This window comes from Triticum aestivum, chromosome 5B, assembly GCF_018294505.1.
Source record: "Triticum aestivum cultivar Chinese Spring chromosome 5B, IWGSC CS RefSeq v2.1, whole genome shotgun sequence".
NCBI classification, from domain to species: domain Eukaryota; kingdom Viridiplantae; phylum Streptophyta; class Magnoliopsida; order Poales; family Poaceae; genus Triticum; species Triticum aestivum.
Window position 1 is genome coordinate 659,930,064 of NC_057807.1, and position 6,000 is coordinate 659,936,063.

Consider the following 6,000-nt stretch of genomic DNA (forward strand, 5'->3'; position numbering starts at 1 on the left):
AGCAAAGATACCTCCAAAAATGGGGCCCTTTGAACGGTTTAGACTCAACCGTTTAGCAACCATAGCGCCTAAACTGAAAGTTCTATCACGAAGTAAAGCATGGCGCAAAATAGCAAGGTGAGGAGCACTGAGGTCCCCACTGTTCCCGCGACCAATTAAACATCTACTAGCAACTAATGAAGAACAGGAAAATGTACACTAATAATTCTTGCATCTAACACTTTTCTCATTTTCCCTACAACAATTTTATCAACAAATTCATCCACATCACTAGGATGTGGTTCCTCGATGCTGCCCTCAAAGGGCAACTTGCAAACCACACAAAAATCATAGAGTGACATCTCCTTAAAATCAACCGAAGGTGGTGATCTCCTAGCATGGAAATGGAAGTTTTCCATGAAAATATTAGTGAGTAGGAGATACTGTTCACACTGGTTGTGGAGGAAGTCAGTGATGCCTGCATTCTCAGCCAAGTAATAGAAATCCTCATAAATTCCAGCGGCCCTCAAGAATGCATCACAAGGCCATTCACACGGCCGAACCTCCGTGGTGCGAGGAAGGTTGTACTTGGGCTTTTAATTCTCTTCATTCTGCTTTTCTTTCGAACATCGGCTCGAGGAGCCTCTCAACAATCTCTTCAACATTTTCTTCCGCATGAAAAGTCCCATCCTTATTCTTTTTATTTTTCTTAGAAGGACTAGGTGCATCAATATTAATTTTCTGAGAATCTTGCTCAACTCTCTTAGGATGGCCCTCAGGATACAAAGGTTCCTGGGTTATTTTACCACCTCTAGTCATAACTCTAACAACATTATCATTATTCTTATTATTTAACTCATTGAGCAAATCATCTTGTGCTTTAAGTACTTGTTCTACTTGAGTGGTAACCATGGAAGCATGTTTACTAATAAGCTTAAGATCACCTTTAACTCTAGACATATAATCACTCAAGTGTTCAACCATGTAAGCATTACGTTTCATATGTCTACCAAAATAAGCATTGAAGTCTTCTTGATTAACAATAAAATTATCAAACTCATCCAAGCATTGACAAGCAAACTTAGTAGATTGGATTTCACCCTTATCAAATCTATAGAGAGAATTTACCTTTACTACCTGTGTCGGGTTATCAAGACCATCTATCTCTTCAATAGGTGGTAAATTCTTAACATCTTCAGCTTTAATACCTTTTTCTTTCATAGATTTCTTTGCCTCTTGCATATCTTTAGGATTGAGAAATAGAATAGCCCTTTTCTTCGGAGTTGGCTTAGGAGTTGGTTCAGGAAGTGTCCAATCATTATCACTACTCAATATATTATTCAATAGCAATTCAGCTTGCTCAACAGTTCTTTCCCAGAAAACACAACCAACACAACTATCCAGGTGGTCTCTGGAAGCATCGGTTAGTCCATTATAAAAGATATCAAGTATTTCATTTTTCTTGAGAGGATGATAAGGCAAAGCATTAAGTAATCGGAGAAGCCTCCCCCAGGCTTGTGGGAGACTCTCTTCTTCAATTTGCACAAAATTAAATATTTCTCTTAAGGCAACTTGTTTCTTATGAGAGGGGAAATATTTTGCAGAGAAGTAATAAATCATATCCTGGGGACTACGCACACAACCAGGAGCAAGACAATCAAACCATACCTTAGCATCACCCTTTAATGAGAAAGGAAACAATTTAAGGATATAGTAATAGCGAATTTTTTGCTCATGAGTAAATAGGGTGGCTATATCATTCAATTTAGTAAGATGTTCCACAACAGTTTCAGATTCATAGCCATAAAAAGGATCAGATTCAAGCAAAGTAATTAACTCAGTATCGACCGAGAATTCATAATCCTTATCAGTAACATAGATAGGTGAAGTAGCAAAAGCAGGGTCATATTTCATTCTAGCATTTAAAGACTTTTCTTTCAGCTGAGATAACAGTTTCTTAAGATCACATCTATCATTGCAAGCACGAAAGTCTCTAGCAGTTTTTTCATCCATAACATAACCCTCAGGTGCAATAGGCAATTCATATCTAGGGGGGGAATCTTCATCATCAGATTCATTAATATGATCAGTTTCAGTAATTTCATTCTCTCTAACCCTAGCAAGTTGTTCATCAAGAAATTCACCTAAGGGCACATTATTATCAAGCAGAGAAGTAGTATCATCATAAGCATCATGCATAGTAGAAGTGGCATCATCAATAACATGCGACATATCAGAATCAATAGCAGGTGTAGGTGTCACATGTTTACTCAAAACAAAAGGTGAATCAAGCGCAGAGCTAGATGGCTGTTCCTTGCCTCCCCTCGTAGTTGAGGGGAAAATCTTGGTTCTTTGATCTTTCAAATTCCTCATAGTGATCAACAGGTATAAATCCCACGTGACTCAGAGAATAGAGCTATGCTCCCCGGCAACAGTGCTAGAAAAAGTTCTTGATAACCCACAAGTATAGGGGATCGCAACAGTTTTCGAGGGTAGAGTATTCAACCCAAATTTATTGATCCAACACAAGGGTAGCCAAAGAATATTCTCAAGTACTAGCAGCTGACTTGTCAATTCAACCACACCTGAAAGACTTAATATCTACAGCAAAGTATTTAGTAGCAAAGTAGTATGGAAGTAACGGTAACGGTGGCAAAAGTAACAGTAGCAGTTTTGTAGCAATCGTAACAGTGGTAACGGAGAAGTAACTTAGCAAAGATCAATATGTGAAAAGCTCGTAGGCAATGGATAAATGATGGATAATTATGTCGGATGTAATTCATCATGCAACAGTTATAACATAGGGTGACACAGAACTTGCTCCAGCTCATCAATATAATGTAGGCATGTATTCCGAATATAGGCATACGTGCTTATGGAAAAGAACTTGCATGACATCTTTTGTCATACCCTCCCGTGGTAGCGGGGTCCTAATGGAAACTAAGGGATATTAAGTCCTCCTTTTAATAGAGAACCGGACCAAAGCATTAGCACTTAGGGAGTACATGAACTCCTCAAACTACGATCATCACCGGGAAGTGTCCCGACTATTGTCACTCCGGGGTTTGCCGGATCATAACACATAGTAGGTGACTATAACTTGCAAGATAGGATCAAGAACTCATATATATTCATTGAAACATAATAGTTTCATATCTAAAATCATGGCACTCGGTCCCTAGTGACAAGCATTAAGCATGGCAAAGTCATAGCAATATCAATCTTAGAACATAATGGATACTAGGGATCAAACCCTAACAAAACTAACTCGATTACATGGTAAATCTCATCCAACCCATCACCGTCCAGCAAGCCTATGATGGGATTACTCACGCACGACGGTGAGCATCATGAAATTGGTGATGGAGGATGGTTGATGATGACGATGGCGACAGATTCCCCTCTCCGGAGCCCCGAACGGACTCCAGATCAGCCCTCCCAAGGAAGAACAGGGCTTGGCGGCAGCTCCGTATCGTAAAACGCGATTGACGGTGTCCTGGACTAGGGGGTACTCACCACATCGTCTCCCGATCAGTTGGATTGGGCCGAGGACCCCATGGCCGTATACTCATGGGCCAGTTCAGACAGTTGCCGCGTACAAGGAAGATTCCACAAGACTTGGTGATCAAGACAAGGACTCCTCCTCCACCGGCGTATTCGGCTAGGACTCTTGTTACCCTAGGCCTATGGTACATTATATCAACCTAGGCTAGGCTAGTCGATAGAGCATTATGACATTACTCATCATACCTCCAGGGTTTAGACCACAACATATGGTCTCGAGGTAGATCAAATCTTGTAACCCCTATACTCATTATAGTCAATCAAGCAACATGTAGGGTATTATCTCATCAAGAGAGCCCGAAGTTGGGTAAAATCCCGTGTTCATGTTACCATTGATCCTAAGACGCACAGCTTGGGACCCCCTACCCGAGATTCGCCGGTTTTGACACCGACATTGGTGCTTTCATTAAGAGTTCCGCTGTGTGATCGGTGAAAGGATCAATGGCTCGACTGCAGGTCAATTGCAACGTCGGTTTCTTCGTCACCAGCTCGACTGGTCACCTTGGCTTGATTGAGGACTACGCCCTACCTCCGATCGTCATGTTTGGATGAGGTCCTTCATCAACATCAACTCCGATCTCTATCAAGATCATGGAGGAGTCATCCATGGAGCTCGGGGGCTCAACATCAACATTGCCCTCAGGCGACCGTGCTGTTTTTCTGGACAGCAAACTCGTATCCACCGCCACCACCTCCTCGAGTGTCGCCTAAACGATTGCTTCGGTGGAATTATGCAGAATAAAGTCTAGAACAACCCTGCAAAAATTTCGTTGAGTTCCGATGGAGGAATCTTCGACAATCTCCGATATACCAGAGCCCTGTTGAATCTGGACGAGAATCCAAACGAGTTTGGAGTGGGGTGTACAGCATCTAGCTCGGACGTCCTTTGGAAGATCCAACCGTTGATCGGCTGCGGAATTCCTATATCTACCACCTGCCAACAACTCAGCTCAATCCGACCGTCTAAACTTCGGGAACCTTCCGATTAGTGCATCACTTTTCGGATCTGTTTTCTGCGCGAGAATGAATCCGACCCAAGTTCATCTTCTTTACGAACGGGATTTCAGACATCCTTTTTGAAGGACGTTTTCGTATGGGGTATTGTGTTTTATTCCTAAACACACCCCACTAGTATTAAAAGTATTTTTTACAATACGAACTTCACCGTCGCGCCAGTGTCAAACCAGCTCGACAACATCACTCCACGGCGGCCGACCTATATTAGACATGTTGTCGCTTTGTCGAGCCGAGCTCAACTTCTTCGGATCATCATCTCGGCCAGCCGAACAATAGTTCAGCATCTAGAAGGATAAATCGTCACCGACATCGCTGCCCCACGGATTACACGGAGCGGGCACACCGGCATCACCGTGCGGTCACTTCATCAAGCCAGCATTGACCGCGTCACAAGTCACGACCTGCCTCGGCATAGCCGCACTGTTGCTTCTTCAAGACGATGTCCATCACGCCGAACTACTTCAACACCTCGGCTGACACGGTAGCTGCAACGTCCCCTCATCGACCTGCTCCGTCACCTCGGCTAGACCGAGGACTTCGCCATCTCTTCATCAACTTACTTCGGAGACTTCGGCGTCACCAGCCAACCAACTTCATCACATTAGCTGGACCACGGGCTTCGCCGTGGCGAGCCAACCTTTGCCAGCATCGTCATGCCTTCGCGTCATCACCCATTAGGCAATGGGTGTGTAGATCGAGTCCCAATTTTGGGAGTAACCTTTCTTTGGACCGCTACAACAAATAAACCAGGTGCTACTAATCCCAACAATTTTTGCTTGTTTGGGTTTATTTTTCCCAAGGAATTATTACTCTGATTTGTTCCATCATCTATACACAGGTCTATCAAATAGTGGCCGCATTAATGACGGTTGCGTGGTGGTTCGGTCAGTTTCCGTTCATAGTTCGACGAACGCCGTATCCGGAACTCAGACCGACCTGTGAATTCGGGCTTTGTCACGCCTTCACTGCGTCACGCCGATGCCCTGCATCGCCATTGACCTCAACACTCAGGCCATATCTCTTTCATTATTTACTTCACTTATATTAAATAAGTAGAAGAATTTTTTTACAGTATTATCTTTATTTGTCATTACTTTTGGTTTGCACTATTTTATCTGTGCAGCCAATCGACTCAGACTGAGCCGTGCTGTTGCCTCCGTCGACCGAATTGTGTTTCCGCCTTGGCGTGCCGAACTGCTTCATCACCGCGGCTGGACTGGGGGCTTCGTCTTCTCAGAGTGCCGAACTCTCTGCTCGGCCACCTTGGGACCGGCCTGGGGGCTGAACCTTGTCCTGCATCAAGCTCGGACCGCATCATCAATGCCAAACACATTAACCAGCTAAGTCGCTCTCATACTCAGAAACTTTCAGTTTTAAATTTTGTTCGGTGTGACCAAGCATTATACCGTTTTGGCACAAAGTTGTTTGTGACTAAGTTCC